At 44.7% G+C, this 21,050-nt stretch overlaps 1 protein-coding gene across 3 annotated transcripts in view; it reads left to right on the top strand.

The window, feature by feature from the left end:
- The first annotated feature begins 4,943 nt into the window (after nt 1-4,943).
- LOC138161813 (histone deacetylase 9-like) overlaps nt 4,944-21,050 on the top strand; it is a 139,401-nt gene continuing 123,294 nt past the window's right edge. Inside the window, exon 1 of one of the 3 annotated variants that reach the window (XM_069088759.1) lies at nt 4,944-5,327. The gene's annotated coding sequence lies outside the window, so the exon portion shown is untranslated. The remainder of the gene's footprint in view (nt 5,328-21,050) is intronic. The other 2 variants (XM_069088757.1, XM_069088758.1) reach the window with 2 other exon arrangements.

Here is a 21,050-nt window from a genome sequence, read left to right as displayed (position 1 = left end):
ACATTTCTCTGTTTTAAACAAAGTAATTTTTATCACTTATGGACACAAGGGAAGAGTCAGACAGTGGGCATGTGTACTGTAACACCAAGGAAAGGCAACTTCCCAAGGTTCAGAATACCAGCATAGGGGCTCTCCATTTTATTCAGTGACAAACCAAGAACTGAGAAGATCAAAACATGACATCATTCCAAATACAGCATTTACTAAGCATGATTAAATAATCTCCAAGGACTACCCCACCCCAGGACCTTCCAATCTTTCAATCAATTACAAAGTCCTGGTTCTAATACTACTCCACCCCTAGGCTGTACCTTCATTTAGTCCACCACAAAGCCCCTCTTCTCAAATGGAGATTAGTTTCCAAACATAAGTAAAGTACCTTCATTTGCTCAACCATAGAACACAAAAAGGTCAAAAGTTCCCCACCCCTGGATCACAATTCAATCTACCCCAGAGTTACTTCAAGTTTAAGCACAGCACTTAATACCCAAATGGAGGTCTTTTCTTCATCTTGACATGAGGCAAGTTCTCAGCAATCTTAGTTCCTGGGGAGACAAGGCTTAGCAAGGCCACAAGATACATTGCCAGTCTCTTCATTAATTCATCCTCTGCCTGTAGAACAGTCCTAGAACCCCTGAAAACATTAGCAAAACCCTCTCCCAGTATTTCTGTAAACATACAACAAGAAAATCCTTCTTCAGGGCTTCTGAACCAACAGAAAGGTTCCCAGACCCCTGCAACAACAGCACTGTCCTTCACCAGTGGACAGTATTCACTCTGTCTGCAGGACAGTCTCCATCAACAAGCCCACCCACAGGTGGGATTAACAAGCTCTGGGTTTTAACACAATCAGTTTGAAAACCAAGCCAATACAGGGGAATCTTTAATGGCCATTACTATCACAGCACACAAGCAGATGTCATGACCACATTTTTTCCCCAAAGTTGAGTGTAGTTAACTAATTTGTCATATTACAACTGGATTAGGAAGACAAACTGAGGGCAGTACAAAGGTGAAACACAAAAGGGTGATAGTGTGAGCAATGAACAAAGTTAGGGGATTGTTAAAGGTATAGTTATTGGGCCATAGTGACCATGTTGTGATTAGAACATTCTGGGAATAAGTTTGGCAAGGTGAACAGGTGGTTTTCACTGTTCTTCCTACATAGCACATCCTTTCTCATGGGAATGTATGCATTTTCCCCTGCCCATAATTTCTTATCTTAGCATCTACCAACTGACCTAGCATTAATGTGATTTCTGGAAGCATGATAAGATAGGCTTGAAATACTGATTCTACACAAGCAAATCTTTTGTTCTGCTAATGTGAGCTAAACTCTTAAGTCAGAGAAGTGACATCAAACCTCTCCTTTGCCTCAGGTCTTGTTCTTGAAAGGCTACCTCTTTCCTTTTTTTCTATCCTTACCTCCGTGGCTATGTGGGGAAGTACTAAGTAGACTCGGAAGCCTAGAAAAGGAATGTGACACAGGGTAAGGTGTACATAGTACAGTTTTGGGTTGTTAAGTCACACTTGCAAGTAGTTGCCAGCAGTCCTTAAACCAGCACATTTGACTGAACACTTGCTGCCAAAGTTTTGAATGAACAATGTTTGGATTCATTTGAAAGAACTCCCAGAATCACTCTATAAAATAATATGTTAATGAATGGCAAAATCAATTCTGTTCATTGTAACATTAACATATCTGAGCCATTTCTAACTTGATAGAGTGGTCCAAGCTGACACAGTCCCCTGTGCTCTCTGAAATGACCTCCCCAACTTGATTTTGGGTTAACACTTGTAGGAATCTTGAACAAGGAAAAGATCATAAAATGTTAAAAATACAGTAACCAGGCAGAAGTTTCACAACTCAGTTCCTTCTTGGACTACTGACTGCCCTTAATGACTGAAGAATTTCTTCCTATGATCATTACCTTAACCTCCAGTACAAAAGAGGTCATCTCTCTTAGTTGCCTATGGTGGCTATGGAGGCAATGAACTTATCAAGACAAGAATTGTTTGGTTATCTTCTTTATTTCATTTCAAAGATTCTGTTTTTTCCATTTCCCTAAAGAGAAAAGTCTGCAAAGGGTTTTAGGCTGGATTAATAATATTTCTAGAGAAACAAAAAAGGAAGTTTTTAGCTTTTTTCTCCCTTAAATATGCTTTCACCTAAGGCTATTTCAAGGATCAGGAGCTGAATCAGTGCTACCATAAAAATCATCCAAGAATTTGTCCAGAGGCACTGCTGCCAATCATACTGACCAATGCAGGCCCATCTTAATAACCAGTTTATTGAATGTTTAGAGCACAGACACATAGCATACAAAGACCAGTAGTAGGTCACAGGCAGCAGTTCCAACAATCTTTTGTAAGTTTTAGTTTGGAGACAGGATGGATACAATGCAATTTGAGGGGAGGAGGAGGTAAAGATTTACATCTTAAAGAACAGATAGAAGGGGAAGATCTACAGTAGGTAAAATAAACTAGTCAGTAAACATTGGGGATAAAGTTGGAATTTGTAGACTTAACACAGGAACTATACCTAGTTACTTGACATTCTCAACTTAAGAGAGGTAATGAAGCTGAGCCAGAAATTCTCTTATCACCAGTTAATCACCAGAGCTAAAATTTGATTGGCTAAATTCTGCCACCTCTAGCTAGTTGTGTGACCAGCTCTCTTGATGAAATGGTGGTCATACGGACGATACAGAAAAATTCTCTTATCACAGTGCTTATTAAATTGGATTTAAATTGCAAGGGGATAAGAGAAGAGGGGGTTAAAAACCCAATAGTGATTATTTTCTTCTAAACAAATTCTGCTTTGCAAATCTGGGGAAAAGATGAATAGCATTTTACTTCCTCCTAAAACTTCAGATTGATTATAGTAAAGTCATTGTGGCATCTTTTTACTTTTCCTTGAAGCAAGCAAGCTTTCTTGAGGCAGGGTATAAACCAAAGGAGTGATCAGGGAGGATGGATACAGGGCAGTCCGCTGGAGTTCTGGATGGGGTTATGTAATATAATACCAAAAGAAGGCAACTTCCCAGGTTCAAAATACCAGCATAGGTGCTCTCTATTTTATTCAGTAACAAACCCAGAACAGAGAAGATCAAAACATGACATCATTCAAAGTACAGCATTTACTAAGTGTGATTAAATCATCTCCAAGGCCTACCCCACCCCAGGATCTTCCAATCATTCAATCAATTACAAAGTCTCTGTTCCAAATACTTCTCCACCCCTAGGCTATACCTTAATTAAGTCCACCAGGAAGCCCCTCTTCTCAAATGGAGATTAGTTTCCAAACATAAGTAAAATACATTCATTTGCTCAACCATAGAACACAAAAAGGTCAAAAGTTCCCCACCCCTGGATCACAATTGAATCTACCCCAGAGTTACATCAAGTTTAAACACAGCACTTAATACCCAAATGGAGGTCTTTTCTTCATCTTGACACGAGGCAAGTTCTCAGCAATCTTAGTTCCTGGGGAGACAAGGCTTAGCAAGGCCATAAGATACATTGTCAGTCCCTTCATGAATTTATCCTCTGTCTGTAGAACAGTCCTAGAACCCCTGAACACATTAGCAAAGCCCTCTCCCAGGATTTCTGTAAACATACAACAAGAAAATCCTTCTTCAGGGCTTCTAAACCAACAGAAAGGCTCCCAGACCCCTGCAACAACAGCACTGTCCTTCACCAGTGGACAGTATTCATTCTGTCTGCCGGACAGTCTCCAGACCCCTGCAACAACAGTACTGTCCTTCACCAGTGGACAGTATTCACTCTCAGTACTGTCCCTCACCAGTGGACAGTATTCACTCTCTGTCTGCAGGACAGTCTCAGGCCTTCTTAACCAAATGCCAGGTTCCAGGACTTCTTCAACAGGACAGTCTTTCACCAGTGGACAAATCTGGCAAAATAACATCAAAACAGACAGACAAAGTACCAGCAAAACAGCCATGTCTCCTCAGTCCTTGGCAGCTCAGGGGGCAGGTCTCAAAAGTCCAGGGCAATTCAAAGCGGCCACCAGCAATCTCTTAGTCTCTCCCTCTTCACGAGGTGCTGCTTCCAAAAAGAACTTCCGCCTCTCTCTTGTCTCTCCAAATCTACGTCACCAGCTCCTCCCAGTCAGGACTTTCTTTTCACATCAAAAAGTCCATCCCACAGGTGGGATTAACAAGCTCTGGGTTTTAATACAATCAATTTGAAAACCAAGCCAATACAGGGGAATCTTTAATTGCCATTACTATCACATTCCACCCCTCCAGGATCCTTGGCCTTACAATCTCAATCTAAATGGCTATGGATCCTGGAACAAATAGAGGCACTATGCTTTGTACTCCTTACAGACTACGCCATAATGTAATATAATACCAAAAGAAGGCAACTTCCCAGGTTCAAAATACCAGCATAGGTGCTCTCTATTTTATTCAGTAACAAACCCAGAACAGAGAAGATCAAAACATGACATCATTCAAAGTACAGCATTTACTAAGTGTGATTAAATCATCTCCAAGGCTGGGATGGGATGGGGTGGGATGGGAAGAGGTGGGGTGGGAAGAGGTGGGATGGGGTGGGGTGGGTTGGGATGGGTAGAGGTGGGATGGGGTGGGGTGGAGTGGGATGGGGTGGGATGGGAAGAGGTGGGATGGGGTCCTAGGGTTTTGAAACAGCTTAGTCCATTTGCCTCTTACCATTACTTCTTCATCCTTTCTCTAATGTTCACTCCGTCTACTGGCCTCAGTGTTCCAAGATGGAGACAAGGCAGTTAATATATAACTCTGCTCTTGCTGTAACCAGTCTCTCCAGCATTTTTAACCCTATAACAGAGGTAATGGGACTACTTTATAGACAGGTGGAGACTGGCACGGCAGTTTGGTGACATGAAATTAAAGTAACATTTACCCTTTGGAGCCTCCTGATGCCCCCTCCCCCCTAAGCTGCTCTGTGGTTCCTACACAGAATAAAGGGGACATTTCCACTTCATCCTGACCTAAGACTGTATCTTTGAACTTTGACTGCTGGTTGCAGATTGGCTCTGAAAATGTATTTACAAATGTAGCTTCATAGCTTGTAAATCATCTGCTTAAGGAAGATCCCTTCGTGTTTGGCCCAGTCCCTTCTCTTCAGCTGGTCTGCATTTCCTCCTCCTCACTTACATCTGTCTTTGTCCTCTTTTACTTGTTCCTGGGATGGAGAAGGAGCTGCCCTAGGATCCCCATGGACTGAAAGTCCTGGGAAAGCCCAGAACCCTCCTGGGATGGAGAGGAGGCCCATGTCGTGATCTGTGAGGTGTATGAAGAGAAACTAAGCAGTGCTGGGAGGTAAATGGTGGGGATGGACTGAACAGTGAGGGTCAGCATAAATCTCCTTTGTTTTCATCACTGGGACACAGAGAAATGTGCTGGACTTTGTCAGGAGCCTGCTTTTTACAAAAAATGGGTAATTTTATGAGACAGGGCTATTGAATGTGCGTGGGGGGGGACTGGTGATCATTTATTATCTCCCACTGCCTCTTACTAGGGTGAGAGTGGGCTATGGACCTCAGAGTCCCCTGTATAAGGCTATATACAGTGCCGGGGGTGCAAGGGCAAGGGTTACACGGAGTCCTGCCCTCAGGGAGTTTCCATTTGAACAAGGGAGGGAGCAATGAGGCAGAAAGGTGAATAGGAGGGAATTGAAGCAGGTGGGGAGAGAGGGCACTAAGAGCAATGGAGATCAGAACTGGCATTGGAACTGAGTCTTTAAAAGAGAGTTTCAGATTAGAAGGGGAGAAAGAGAATAGGCCCTCATTGTGTCCACTGGATGGAGTGTAGGCTGAAGTCCATACCTGAGAAATTCTCTATTTTCTTAAATTATAATTATAATTGTTGTTGCTGTGAAAATAATAAATTTTATATGACATTTATGTCAGCCATATCTAGCTATGTTATCCCTTCAAATAAGAAATAGCTAAGGCCACCACACGGCGACTTCAGCACATGGTGTATACGACATTCTGTACCGGGCGTCCCCACTTCTCTCCACAGGAGGGTTGTGCATTTCACCACTTCTGGACCCAGGCTGGGCAGGGCAGTCACTCAGGCCTGGCTGCCTTTGAGTGATGTTTTTGTTTACGTTGTTATGGTTGGTGTGGATATGGCTCTCCTGGCCCTGCATTCCTTCACTCTGTACTGGTATTTTAGGATGCACAGAAACTGTGTTTTTGAATGCCTGAGAAGAAATCTAGCCCCTGTGGTATTGTGTTCCCTGACCATTTCTTTAAGAATGCTCACCACAATGCACTTGTTTTCTGCCCTTCGATAAAAAAATTAAAAAGCACCATCTGATGATCCAGAGTAGGTCTTAAAAACAAAAGAAACAGAAACTACAGTGAGACCCCAACTCTGATTAAAGCTGGACAGAGCTGGGCTGAGGGGGTCTGGCAGACAGGAGTCCGATCAGCTTATGCATTCAGTCCCACTTCTGCCTGGTGGTAGGCACCCCTTTGGTGTGAAAGCTCAGGAAGGCTCTGAGCTCAGGCACCCAGAGTGGAGCTTGGCTCTTCATGAGGACAGAGGACACCCAGTCCTTGAGGCCTGAGGGCAAAGCCAAGCTTCTGTGAAACCGTGGGGTCCCTAATGCACAGGCTTTTCCTTGCTTTGCTTTCACTTCAATTTTCAACCCTGAAAAACAGAGGGTCTATAGTGAAGGCACAACACAAAATTTCATGTTGATTTTTCCATGGGCTATTAATATCGTGTTAGTGGGAGGCTGGACAGGTGGGTGGTTTCTGGCTTGGTGGTATTTGGCCTAGACCAGCTCTGATGTGAATGCTGACAGCCAGAGGCTGGGAGCATAAATCTCTTCTGGTTACATTCACATTTATCTTTCAGAATTGATGCCTCTTGAGTTGTTTTGGAATAAAGCTTTACCCTCTCTCTGCAAAGATTGCAGAAAGAGTCAGTGAGTCTGTTAGCGATGTATACAACATTCTGCTCTGGTAGGCTCCCCCTCTCTGCCCAGAAAAAGTGTTGAACAATTAGAAAACTGCTTGGAGGTATTTTCTGTGACCAGCATCTCTGGCAGTAAGAGGGAGTAGGGAGTGTCAGCAAATGTGTTAATTTCTGTAGGCTGGCTTTAAGGCCAGGTAACGTGCCCTTGAGTCACTGTGGATTGAAACATGCACATCTACCTGTGGGAGAGAGTATCGCCTTCTGTGGCAGGGACTGTGGGGCCGACCACCAATGACTTCTGCCAGAGAAAAGGACGTTTTTGTCCTGGAACACCTTCTGTGCTTCTCATCTGCCCACGAGCCTTCAGAGGCCCCCTTGCCTCCCAGATGACATACAAACTTGTCAGCTTCACGGCTAAAGCCTTTCACAAGGTGATAGCTGTTGACTCTGGCTTGGCTTTTCAGGCTTAAGTAACATTTCTCCCTCGCAGTGTTCTGTCTGTAAGTCCAAGGTGCTCTCGCCCAAACATGGTGCATCTTACTGTTCCCACACAGAAATGCATACTCATACATACATATGGGAGAGCACAGATAGGGAGGAACAATAGATGGTTAGATAGATAATAGATAAAATGGATGGACAGGTAGATAGACAGATAGACAGACAAGCAATACATAAAAGAGATGGATGGATAGATAAAATGGAGAGAGGAAGAGAGAGGGAGGAAAGGAGGGATGGGGGGAGAGAGAGACAGGGAGAGGGAGGGAGGGAGGGAGGGGGAGAGAGAGAGAGAGAGAGAGAGAGAGAGAGAGAGAGAGAGAGAGAGAGAGAGAAGGAGAGGGAGGGGGGTATGAATAGAGGGATGATGGAAGGACAGCTAGATTACAGACAGATAGGTGGATCTGTTATAGACAGTCATCTATGTGGTAGCCAGTTCATGCTGTGGTTAGAGTGCTGGGTCTGGAATTAGGAAGATCTGAATTCAAATCCACCCTCAGATACTTGCTGGCTGTGTGACCCTGGGCAGGTCACCTGGCATCTGTTTACCCATTTCCTTATCTGGAAAGTGGGGACAATAACAGCACCTCCCTACCAGGGTGGTTCTGAGGGTCCAACAAGCTTGTAAGTGGAACATTGTGAGTGCTGTACTGTCACTGTTAGGATCACGGTGATTATTTACACGCCATAATTTCCCTGAGGGGCAGGGAGAGCTTGATTCTTTGTCTCTGTATTCCCAGTGCTCAGGACTCTGTTCCCGGCACACACTTGTAGGATAAAAGGAACCTCGACCATCGTGTTCTGGGCTGTGAGGCCTATGAGGACCTGTCACACCTGACGTCCCAGGGCCTCTTCCACGGAGTCTGGGCTCATCACACAAGGGCCTGGGTGAGAGCCTTCTCCGGAGTGCACAGAACAGGGAGACTGGGCAGCTTCAGGGGTTGGGCAGCTGTTTTTAACTCTTCTTCTCATGGTCCTGACCAACACGCGAGCCAACACATCCAGTGAGGGCCAAGGCCGCTGTTGTCTTCTATGTGGCATGGGGGAAGTGAGCTCTTGGTCACTGACTTTTTTTTTGAGACCCTAATCAAGCACATCTTGTTAGTTTGTCTGAAAAGAAAGTGAAGGCAGCAGTGTGGGCAGAAAAGTGGCCCTTTGAGGTCTAGATGGGGGTGGGAGAAGCAGACTGAGCAGATGCTGCCGGGACTACCAGCCCCAGCACCAGGTAGGATGGAGACGCTCGGGGCTGTTCTTCTCTTTATGTGTACACACACGTACACATGCATACACGCATGTCCATACATATGTCTATATGCACACTCTAGAATCTTTGCCAAGATGACCCCAAATGGGACCATGGTGAGTCAGATGTGACTGAAACAACCCAATGCCAATTTTTTCATCTTTTCCTAAATATATATGTTTTTTCTTTGTGGTTGCCAATCTGGTTTTTTTTTTAAGTCTTTCATTGATGTTCTTTAGTTACCACTTTCATTTCCCAGTGACTCCTTTCACCCCCACTAGGAAGTAGCACAGTGCACAGAGTGGCAGGCCTGGAGTCAGGAAGACCTGAGTTCCAATCCAGCCTCAGATGGTTATTAGCTGTGTAACCTTGGGCAAGCTGCTAAAAAAAAAAAAACTCTGTCTGCCTCAGTTTCCTAAATTGTAAAACAGGGATAATAACAGCCCCTCCCTCCCAGGGTGTTGTGGGGGTCACATGAGTTAATATTTGTCACAGTGCCTGACACGTAGAGTCATAGATGATAGCCGGTTATTCTCCAAACAGAACCTACCATGTAATGAAGAAGTGTAAATGACCAGACCAGAGCCGTACCTTCTCCAGCTGAGCAGAGTGGTTCTTTCTGCCCCGTCTGCCTCCTTCCTTTGGAAGGGAAGGCGCTTCCCCTGCGTCCTGGCTGGCCACCTCCCTGATCAGTCGTGATGTTTCTTTGTATCATTTCCATCTTCCTGGCAGTTTTTCTCCTGGTTCTCGTCCCTTATTTTTACCTCATTTCCCACTCTTTCCATTTCCCTGAAGGTCACATCTAATTGGGTCGAACAAGTACCTCGGGGCTTCGGGTTTTGTTCATTTTTTATCTCCCAAGAACATCCTTAAATAAAAGGCTGGTCAGGCCTGAAGTTCCCGCCACGGAGTTGTATTCATTCAGGGAAATGCAGAACTCATGCTGCTTTGGGTTTATTATGGCATGCCTCTATCCTATCTACTTCCATCCATATTCGTTATAGAACTACTTTTATGAACTGAGCATTAAAAAAAAAAAATCCTTCCCATTCGTTTTCCATGTTACATCACTTCCCCTAAGGAGGAGAGGGAAAGAGGTCTTTCAGAATCCAGTCCAAGAGAAATTGATGGAGTGTCCAGCAGGGGCTGCTCTGAGTGCACACTGGCCGGGTCCCCTTCTGAAAAGATCCCTTTCTGTGCTGAGTCCAACATATCAAGTCCCTCTCTTCTGGAAATGGCCTATTTGTGTGTTCCTGGGTCTAGTGGTGCCAAAGATGTGGAAGATGCAAAGCCAATCGGATCCTTGAGTCTGGCCATTTGAGATCCAAGGTCACCCACCTCCTTACGACTTCTGAGAAATCACACTGAAAAAAGTTGCTGGGTATTAGGGAAGGGGACACATGGCTGTTTTTCCCCAAAGAGAATCAAAGTGTTGTTAGATTGTTTTTAGACACAGATTGGGAGAATGCAATTGAGGGTAGCAAACAGGTAGCCAATGAAAGCAAAACAGCCCGGAATGGCAGTTGCCAGCAACTCTCTCAAGGATCCAAGTAAAACATCTTGGGTTGCTGGAACTGTGTAAGAAATTAAGGTTTTCACTGTTGTTGTCTGCAAGCAAAAACAGCGGCATGTCAAGCTGGGGATTTGGAGACCCGATGATGACATTCTTAATTCACCCACAGCCCTTAGGACCAAGGAGCCCTGCCCTCCCACAAGATGAATGGAAGGATGATGTCTGTGGAGAGGGAAGGCCCCAAATGGAGGAGGTGCAAAGAGGTTGGGCTGGATGCGGGAGGAGTTGGCAAAGGGTTAATTGTCAGGTAGCTGCAGATACAAGGGCGGTTTCCCAACCCCCCCTCCCCTCACTCCAGTGGTCCCACCCAGAGCTGACTTGTTATCTTCTGTCCCTTAGGATTCATTTTCTCTCTTTAACATAATGAGATAAAAGACCCCATTGGAGAGGTGTCCCTGGAGTGGTCAGAGGGCAAGAAGGGACCAGCAGCTGGCTTATCTCCAACTTTCATTACCCTCCTTGATAAATGATGTGGGGAGACCCCAATTGCCTCAGTGACTGAGGAGCCTCAGAGGGAAGAGGCGTGGGGAGGCAAGGGTGGCGAGGAGGCCATGGTGGAACTTGGCCTCCTGGATCGGGCCGGAGATTCCCAAGCTGCCCTTCTGGGGAGCCAGCATCTCCTCCGAGGAGCGGCTGGACGGAGAGGAAGGAGGTGATTTATTTCTTGGCTGTGTCCTGGAGTGTATCTGCTCCCACTGACTCCCTTGATCTTGACATCAGTCACTTGGAGGGGAGATAATGAAAAGTGCATTAGAGAGACCCTTCTGCTTTGTGCGATGGAATGTTATCTTCAAAGGAGCCCTATCTTCGCTGAGTTTCTCCACCATTTAAAGTATTAATAAAACTGGATGCATTGGACTCTCCCCAGTTCCTGGCTTCTTCCCCCCCTTCCCCCTTTTGTTTGTAGAGCCACAGGGGTGGGGCTTCTCTTTCTCTTTCCTTTATCACGGTTTTTTTTTTTTTTTTTGCCTCCTCTTGGTCTGAAAGAGCCAAATTACAATTAGGCGTCAGGTTATATGAGGGTCCAAGGGAGGGGGATGAGCACAGCCTCCCCTTTCTTGGACCCTGAATAACCCTCTGGCTCTCACTCTTGTATCTCGTGATACAGTGAAAGCAGGCAACTCAGGATGTGTGTGAATGGACACTCCAAGGGAGGCCCGCAAGGAGCTGTCCACCATGGTTGCTCACAGCAGGTGCTCCTTGGGGGGGAAAGAATAAGGAGTGAATAGCTCATGTAACCCAGGATCACCCCATCGGGCACTCCTGGTACTGAGCTGGAAGCCAGGCAGCGAGACTTCAGTGCAGGAGCTGTCCTGTCCAGAAGTATCCCTGTGTGTGACCGGGCCAGGCCTTAAGGAAGATGAGGAGAGGAGCAGACAGAAAGGCAGCTTCTTTGAGTCTCTCCTCCCCACCCCCCCTCTCTTTCCCCCTCTCCTTTTCCCTCTCCCTCTCCCCCTCCCTCTCCCTCTCTCTCTCCCCCTTTCCCTCTTTCCTCCTCCTCCTCCCTCCGTCTCTCTTTCTCTCGTGATTCCTCCCTCCTTTCTCCCCCCTCCCCTCCCCTCTCTCTCTGTGTCTCTTCCTCTCTCTGTCTCCTGCTCCCTGTCTCTCTCCAACCTTTTCACAATTTGCACTAGGCCTAGGGGTAAAGAGCTTGCTATGGCTGTGTTGTTAGACTTGTGCTCTGTAGTATTCTGAGCTCAGAATGAATGCATGGCTTATGCATATCCAGCAGGAGCTTATCCTGACCTGAACCTAGGTTAGTCCTATAAAATGCAGAGATTTCGATTACTGACTCCTATCAACAACAGCACAGAGCTTCAGAGCAGTCCTCTGGTTTTTGATGGTTTTCTTTTCCTGGTATGATGCCCCCAAACCTTGGAGAGTCCCCCCCCAAAAAAAAGTTTGGCATCTGTTCCCTTATTGGACTTATTGGTGACAGAAACTCTCCACTCCAAAGGCTCCACCTTTTCAGTCTGATGAGAATTTACTGAGGACTTGCTTTGTTCAGGGCTCTGTCATGTCTGAGGGTCCAAACTCATGATGAAAAGTGGCCCCTGAACAAGAAAGCCCATATCCAACTTTGGGTGGCTGACACAAGGGAGGAAGATGCACTGATAGCAAGGAAGCTTAGTTGCACATGTGTGTGGATGGTTGCATGTGAGAGGTAATATACAGACATACACAGAGCTTGCTTGGCTACAGCATGTTGAGTTTTCAAAGCACTTTGGAATACTTCATTTTTTGGGCAACAAGATATACAGGCACTAGGGCATAGAGATCCACCATGCCCTACTGGAAAAGTCGAAGGGGGTATGGGAGAAGATATGGGAGAGAGCAGAGTGGAGGAGGGGATATCCTGTGGGACTGCTGTTTTGGGGCAGTGGGTAGGGGAAAAACAGGGAGAAAATTTGTAACTCAAAATCTGGTGGAAATATTTCATTTTGTCCTCACAACAACCTTGGGAGGGAGGGAGCTGTTCTTTATTGCTTTCATTTTAATGATGGGAATAATTATACATATCAACTTCATTATATATACAATTATATATATACACAATATACATTATATATACATACACGTGCATTTATATACACACATATGTATATACATATATACACATAACTTTCCACTAAGCCAAAATCTATTCTCCTTCTCTGTGTGTGTGTGTGTGTATATATTCCAAACAACACATACTTATATAACATATAAAAGTATATTAATGCATATTAAAGAAATTCAATGAAAACATGCTATCTAATAGATAAATTATACAATATACACTACATTCATATATACTACACGTTTATATAATATACCCATATATAGGGTTTATACTCTCTATATGTATGTATAAAATAGTTGTGCTTTTAAATAATTTTAAAGTGTATAAAATATACACTAAAGTATATATGATTACATAAAATATATGTATAGGAGTCATGCTATATCTAAATGTAATACTGTGTATGTATTGTGTGTATGTATGTATGTGTTTACATATTCACACATATCTAAATCTCTATCTGTCTATTCATCTAGCCATCTATCCTAGAGTAGCTGAGAAGGTTTATGGTCAGGAGATCCAGCAGCCCCAGTACCAGGGATTACAGGTGTGGCCACCTCTAGCCCTGGGCCCTGTAATCCTCCTCCCCATCACTGCAGCCTCTCAAGGACTGGCCAATGGACTCCCAGATCCAAAGCTCTCTCCTGGCCACAGCTTCCTTTTATGTGTGATTTCTCCCATCTACAATGTAATGAGGTCTAGAACCATTTTAACTTTTATATCTGTACTTTTTATTGAACACAGAGCTTGGTACATAGTAAGCATTTAATAATTGCTTTTTGAAATCCATTTGTTAAGGATAAAACCCTGGATTTGGGATCAAAGGGTCCTGGGCACAAATGCTGTCTCATTTCCTAGCTTTATGACCCTGGGCAAGTTACCTAATCTCTCAAATTCAGTTTCTGTATCTGTGAAAAGGGGACAATTATACCCACGTATGATAAATATCCTCCATGTATGTGTATACCTATGCAGTCACACCCACGTGGCCTGGCTCCTTTTGTTGTGTGGTTTAAGGGAGAGAATGTTTATGTGATGCTTCGCAAGCTTAAAGGGCGGTTGGAGAGTCAGATGCTGTTTCTAAGGGCAGGGAGGTAGACTTCCTCGGGTTTCCTACCAGCTCGAGGCCAGAGCTAGTGGCACCTGGACCAATACAGTATCAGCTTCTTACACCCCTTACCTATTGTTTTAACGGGATCTTCCTTTCAGTTAGTATATGGCTCAAAGGCCTTGGAAGGCCCTTCTGTTACTGAAGTTCTGCCCCCCTGCATTTCTTCATTTACTCATTTGAAGACTCCAAGTTGGGAATACACCACGTCCTGTGTTTCTTTCTCTGCTCCAGATTCAGTGACCTAAAGAAGCTCTTCTTCTCAGCTGGTTAACTGGGGCCTGCTGCCTGGAATATATAATCTTTTTTCCACCAAGATGGATTTTTCCCAATCGTGACTTGATAATAATAGGTGACACGTTTACATTTTACATTTCCTGAAGCCCTTTATATCCATTACATCATTTGATCATGTCAACATCTCCAGGCAGGAAGGAACAGAGGCATGATTCCCATTTTACAGTTGAGGACACTGAGGCTGGAGAAAATAAGTGACCTTCCTCAATTTACACAGCAAGTCAGCTCCTCCTGGCATCTCCTGATTCTCCAGGCCCGTCACTTCCTTGGCTATCTCTCCATAAAGAGCTGGGGTCTTCCCTTGGTATCCAGAAAGGAGACTGTGTCCTGGAATTCATGGAGCTAGGAGAGGGAATAGAGTGAACCAAGGACTGATGCTCCCTATCATGATTTACTTAGGGACTAATACTTATCTCTACAATGCAATGCTTTTCCTTTGTTTCATCCCTTCTGGCCCATGACCCACAAGTCAGCGTAAGGGAAGGCAACATCACGCAGTGAAATGAGCCTTGAGCATGGATTCTCAGGACCTGAGTACAAATCCTGGACCTGCCACTTATATCCTGTGTGAGTCCCTTAAATTCTCTGGCCCTTGATTTCCTAATTCATAAAACAAAGGTTCTTCTAGTCCTGAATCTTTAAGTCTCTGTGTATCCAGACTTACACAGCCTGGTTTAGAGAGAGGAATTTGTGATGCCAACATGCCAGTATCTTCTAAGGACCTCACAGAATAATTCATGGGCACATCTGCATTTCTGTTCAGTCAGGACTGAGCCATGAGAGGAGATGAACTAACCAAAAAGCTTCTGAGCTAGAAAATAAAAGGCGACAGGATTAAAATAAAAAAGCCAAACCGAAGGAGCTGGTCGAAGCCCAAAAGCCTCGATTTGCCCCCATACGTCAAAAAGTCTTCCTTTGTCAGAACAAGCCTGCGTCCAATGTGCTGATAACCCAGAGCTTGTATTCCTTTCTTTTGAGGGACTAAATAAACTTTTTTTTTTCCAAGTTGAAAGGGCCTTTTTAAAATTCCTCATTCTTAATGCTTTAAAATGCCCGGGTCCTGAAAATTAAATTACACCATTTTTTATCTGTTTGAGATCAGTCCTGTTTCCTCCTTTGCTCTGTTTGCTTTCCTGCAGTAGCTGACATCAAAATGTTTTCTGGAATGCTTGGGCCTAAATAAGTTATGCTTAACTCAATATCTAATACAAATAGCCCCAGGGCACTTCGGGGACCCAATCATAAAAGCTGCAGTTTCTTTTAATAGCTCGCCACACTTTGCTCATATAGTATTTCTCTAATCACCAATCTTTACGTGCCTTCCTGACCTCGGAGCTCTCAGCCCCAGTGACTGTGCCGTATCAAAGGCCTGTGTCATTGGAAGACTGAATGGCTTTCATTTTTCCCCCTGAAACTTCCAGTTCCTGGCATCTGCAAAGAATTACTCAAAGCAGGGTCTTGCTGCCTCGCGGCCAGTGGCCTGTCCAATGGAAGTGACTTTTCCCAGCAAGGTCACCGTGGTCAGCGATCGGTGGGTGCTGCATTCCGCGGGCGGCAGCTCCTGTTACTCTCTCGAGTTGATGGGGCTATTAATGATCCAAGCACTTTCTGGGATGCTGGGAATAAGACCCCTGGAAGAATGGCTGGCTTATGAACGTTTTAGGAAGTTTAGTCTCCGGGATGTTGAAATGGGAAAGCTGAGAGCCTGAGGTGTTTCTTCCTTTAGTGAGAGAGTTCCACACTTTAAATTCTCTTTCTACTAAGTTGGCTTTTTTTCCTAGCCTAGAAGAATATAAGTCTCTGGGTGGGGAAGGTTGAGGTGGCAAGCTGGGAGGTGGGAGAGAGGGCCGTGCAGCAGACCAGCTCCTACTGTAGGCCATGCATTGTAGACGCCCATCTCTGCATTCTCGTGTCTTTTCTTGGGGGCCAGGCTTCCTGATTATCATTGCATCACCTGTGGGGTTTTTCTTTTCCTTTTCTTCTGCTGGAGTACATGGCATTTGGCTGGTTCTATTTCATTCACTGCATTAGTTCTGGTAATTTTTTTCCCATTTGTTGTTCTGTCGTTTCAGTCACATCTGACTCTCCCCATTTGAGGTTTTCTTGGCAAAGATACTGGGATGGTTTGCCATTTCCTTCCTTCCTTTTCCAGCTCTCCAGCAAACTGAGGCAGACAGGGTTAAAGTGACTTAGCCAGGGTCACACAGCCAGTAAGGGTATGAGGCTGCATTTGAACTCAGTTCTTCCTGACTACAAGCCTGGCACTCAATCTGCTGTGCCACCTAGCTGACCTGATTTTCCCCATGCCTTGCTTGCTATAATACATACATGCATACATGCACACATATATACATATATGCATGCATACATATGTGTGTAGCCATTGTTTCTTATGTCCCACTATTATTCCTAGAAATTTGAACTCATAACCTGTTTAGCCATTCTCCAACTGATGGGTTTGTACATTGTTTACAATCTCCTCTTCTTCTTCTTCTTCTTTCTTCTTTCTTCTTCTTCTTCTTCTTCTTCTTCTTCTTCTTCTTCTTCTTCTTCTTCTTCTTCTTCTTCTCTTCCTCCTCCTCCTCCTCTTCCTTCTTCTTCCTCCTTCCTCATCTTTCTCCTTTTCCTCCCTGCTCCTCCTCCTTTTTCTTCTCTCTCTCTCTCACTCTTTCTCTCTCCCTCTCTGTCTCTCTTTCTCTCTGTCTCTCTCTCTTTCTCTGTCTCTCTGTCTCTGTCTCTGTCTCTCTGTCTCTGTCTCTCTCTCTGTCTCTCTCTCTGTCTCTCTATGTCTCTGTCTCTTTCTGTCTCTGTGTCTCTGTCTCTGTCTCTCTCTATGTCTCTCTCTCTCTGTCTCTCTATGTCTCTGTCTCTTTCTGTCTCTGTCTCTCTTTCTCTGTCTCTGTCTCTGTCTCTCTCTCTGTCTCTGTCTCTCTCTCTCTTGCTCTGTCTCTCTCTCTGTCTCTATCTCTTTCTTTGTCTCTCTGTCTCTGTCTCTGTCTCTCTGTCTCTGTCTCTCTCTATGTCTCTCTCTCTGTCTCTCTATGTCTCTGTCTCTTTCTGTCTCTGTGTCTCTGTCTCTGTCTCTCTCTCTGTCTCTCTGTCTCTCTGTCTCTCTCTCACTCTCCTCCTCCTCCTCCTCTTCAGCCTCCTCCTCCATATCACCAAAAGTATTGCTACAAGTATTCCCATCTGAAATCCTTCGCTGCCCATGTAACACAGTCACGGTTGTTGAGAACACGCACCACTGCTGTCCTGTGTCTTGTGCTACAGACATTTCAGAGGAATGGAGTCTCTCCTCCTCCTCGCCCCAGGTTGTTAGGTCTAGTCCATCAAAGGGTCTTGATCTCAGTGGTCCAGAATCACCCGCTCCTTCCTGTTCCCACTCCTGTCACTCTAATTCAAGCTGTTATTGCCTGGTGGCTGGATTGTGTCAATGATCTGCTGCCTGCTGCTCTGCCTGCCCCCGGTCTCTCTTCTGCCTCTCATCTGTTCCATATACTGATGCCTCATTAGGAGTCTCTCTATGGTGAGGTCCTATGTGTCCTCATGTGGAGGGAAAGAAATAAAAAACTTCACGACTTTGGTTTCCTGTAGATAAATCCAAATTCTGCAGTCTTGCCTTCCAAACTCATATTTGGGGAATCCAAATAATTACAGACTCAATTGTCACTTCAGCCAGGTGGAAATACATAGAACCAGTGCCCTGTGCTTTATGGGAGAAATGACTTTATTGAGACAGCAGTAATGGGATGAATGTGTCTTTACTGAACAAGGAAAAAGGGGCTGGAAAACCAGGCAGAGATATATGGTGATAGGGTCATAGACTCAGAGAGGAAAGGGATGGGGGAGGGGATCAAGTCCATCCGCCTCACCCGGGTGCTATGGACAGCAGCCGGCAGAGCCGTGATTCAAGCCCAAATCGGTTGACTCCAAATCCAGGATTCTTTCCATATCTCCTCATGAGTGGGTGCAGTGAATGGAAAATCTCAAAGCAATTCTGTCTTCCCAGGAAATGCCTCATCACCCTGCTGCAAGAAGGCCCTGAATGGGCAGGCCCCCAGCTCCCTTCTGCAACCTCAGAAATCTCATTCCAGATGAAATGTCCACATATCTCAAGGTGTGCATATAGGCAGTGTAGCTGTATAATACGGCAACATGACTCTCCTGCTAACCACATGTTCCAGAGAAGCTCTAGACCATGGCTCACATTTTCTCACCTATCTACTTTCTGTATGGAGATATATCCATTCATTATATAGATTTGGCATGCGCTGTATCTGCATAGTGCACAACATGGCATTTTAAGTTATCTACATGTTATATGTAGAATATCATATTCTTTATTATTTATATCTATCTAAAGTGTGTTTTAAATTAGTCTGGATTTTTCTGCATCCCTAATGGCTCCCAATAGTGCTAAGATCAGGGCTTGGTTTCTGAGTTAACAGCTGGGGACTATAGAAGCCTGACTTCTCTTTCTAGAAGCTGACACTTTCCTTTAATCTCTTTTAAAACACTTCCTACCTCTCTTTGCCTCAGTGGTTGTGAATCAGACCTGTGGTTCGTCTGCCTCAGTATTTCCCAAAATGCATTGCTCCTAAGATGGGCTTGTATGACAATTTGATTGTTTCAAAAAAAGGTGCCTTTGTGAATTCAGCAACCACATCTTTGCAGGGAAAATCTGCTTTTGAGCACATGGGATCCCAAAAAGGCCTTATGACTTATCTAGCCTAATTTTATAATTTTACAGGGAAACATGGTCCAAGGAGTTTTAACGATAATACAGTAAGGGAAAAATTACCAGATAGCAAATGATAAAGTCAAGGTTTGGACTCATGCACTCCATTTTCCAATGCAACCTAGTGCCAATGCACCCTAGTGCTGTGGAAAATGCTCCCTTCCCACACATTTATATTATTTTCTTACTTTATCATACACTTGTTTTAAGTTTCATAAAGTCAACGGACTGTTTGGACGTAATTGTAATTCAAAACAATTCAAAACATCTCCCATTGGGTTTAAGTGATCGCTCGTTTATTTTGGGAAGTTGTGATATTTGACTTCTAGGGAAAGCCTGTTGTTTTGTTGGACTTACATCCAACAAATTTGATCCTGGATTCAGAAATAACCCACTTCTCTTGGAAAGACAAAGTCCAAGCCTCCTGCATCCCAATTTGAAGATGCCATGCATTCTTTTTTTTTTTTTTTAAAGCAATCGGGGTTAAGTAACTTGCTCAAGGTTACACGGCCAGTTATTTCTGGGTGTGGTGCTAAGTATGTGAGACCAGACTTGATCCCCAGGTCATCCCGACACTGGAGCCTGTGCTCTTACTTGCTAAGCCGCCTGAACACCCCGATGCCATGCATTCTTAAGCCTCATTTCCATTAAGAAGGAAGCAGTCACAGTGTAGCATACAACTAGAATTTTCTCTCCAGGACAATTGAAAAATGAATTGAAGCAGATAATTGAAAACCTCCATCATACTTAAGGGAAGAGGATATAATGGGAAGAATTATCCAAAGGCAAGATGTGGTGCATTTTCTGCCCTGGTCCTGGGGCCTCCGAAGATGTTGTACAGAATCTTCCTTTTAGAATGAAGCAGGTACACGCCAGAACATTCTGGAGCATTCCTCAGTAAACGTTTCATTCCCTGTCTTTTATGCAATAGGATGGTTTTTGCAATCCTATTTCTCTGTTTCTTGATGGCCTTAAATATGTCATTTTCTTCCTACCCCCATGAATAGGGAAGTGTATTTGCATCTGAGAGTGACAGATCTGCTTTGAGTGAATCGAGGCCCAAATACACAAGAGGGCTCATGGAACACAGCTGGAGAGCTTTGGGCACCCGAGAAATCATCAGATTTTGGTTTTCTTTGGTCTGCGAGATTAAGTGGGTGAAAGCCAAGCCAAACCAGATATCTTTATTTTTACTGATGTTTCACTGAGACAGCATTTTATTCAAATATCTAAAAATCTTGCTCTGAGATGGGCTCTCCAGGTGTCATCAGATGTCCGAGGGGACTCACCATAAAAATACATCCAAACAAGTGGCAAGAACAGGACTCCTGGGCTAATGCAACCTCTTCCCTCTACAGATGAGAAGCCATTCGTAGTAAGAATATGTTCTGTCCTCCACCCCATAGCGGGTCTCCTAGAAGGGACACCCCCCCCCACATACACACATACACACACCCCACACCACATACATACACCACACCACACCACACACACACCCCACACCACACACACAAACCACACACACACACACACACACACACACACACACACACACCCCATACCACATACATACACCACACACACAAAGACACACACAGTCTTCATTTAGGCCATCAGGAGGCACCATAATGCATAGAGTGCTGAGTATGGCCCTGAGGTTAAATTCAGCCTCATACATTAACATAAGCCAGTATGACCCTGGGCAAGTCACTTAACCTCTGTTTGTCTAGGTTTCCTCATCTGAAGAATGATTGCCCCTTCCTCTCTGAGCTGTTGTGCACAGTGTTTAGCATACAGTAGGCATTATATAAGAAATGCTTACTCCCTCCTTCCCTTCCTCTCTAAAATGGTGGGTTCTCCCTCCTTCACCATCTTCTGCAGAAGAGTAGGGATGCCCACCTGTGGGATGAGCTATGGTGGGGATTCTTTTCAGGCACTGGCCAGACTGAGGCACTGAGGGTCTGTTGAACTCAAAGATTCGAAGATTCTAATTTTTCCAGCCCAGAAATGCTCATACTTCCATTTTGTTGTGCTTGACTTCTGTGCTCAAAGACTCTTCACAGAAGGCCACTGGCCATGAAGAGCCCCAGAC

This window comes from Petaurus breviceps, unplaced genomic scaffold (genome assembly GCF_028583685.1).
Source record: "Petaurus breviceps papuanus isolate PSGF00001 unplaced genomic scaffold, PetGlider_PUasm1.0 185, whole genome shotgun sequence".
Taxonomy (NCBI): Eukaryota; Metazoa; Chordata; class Mammalia; order Diprotodontia; family Petauridae; genus Petaurus; species Petaurus breviceps.
This window is presented reverse-complemented; position numbering and strand designations above follow the sequence as displayed.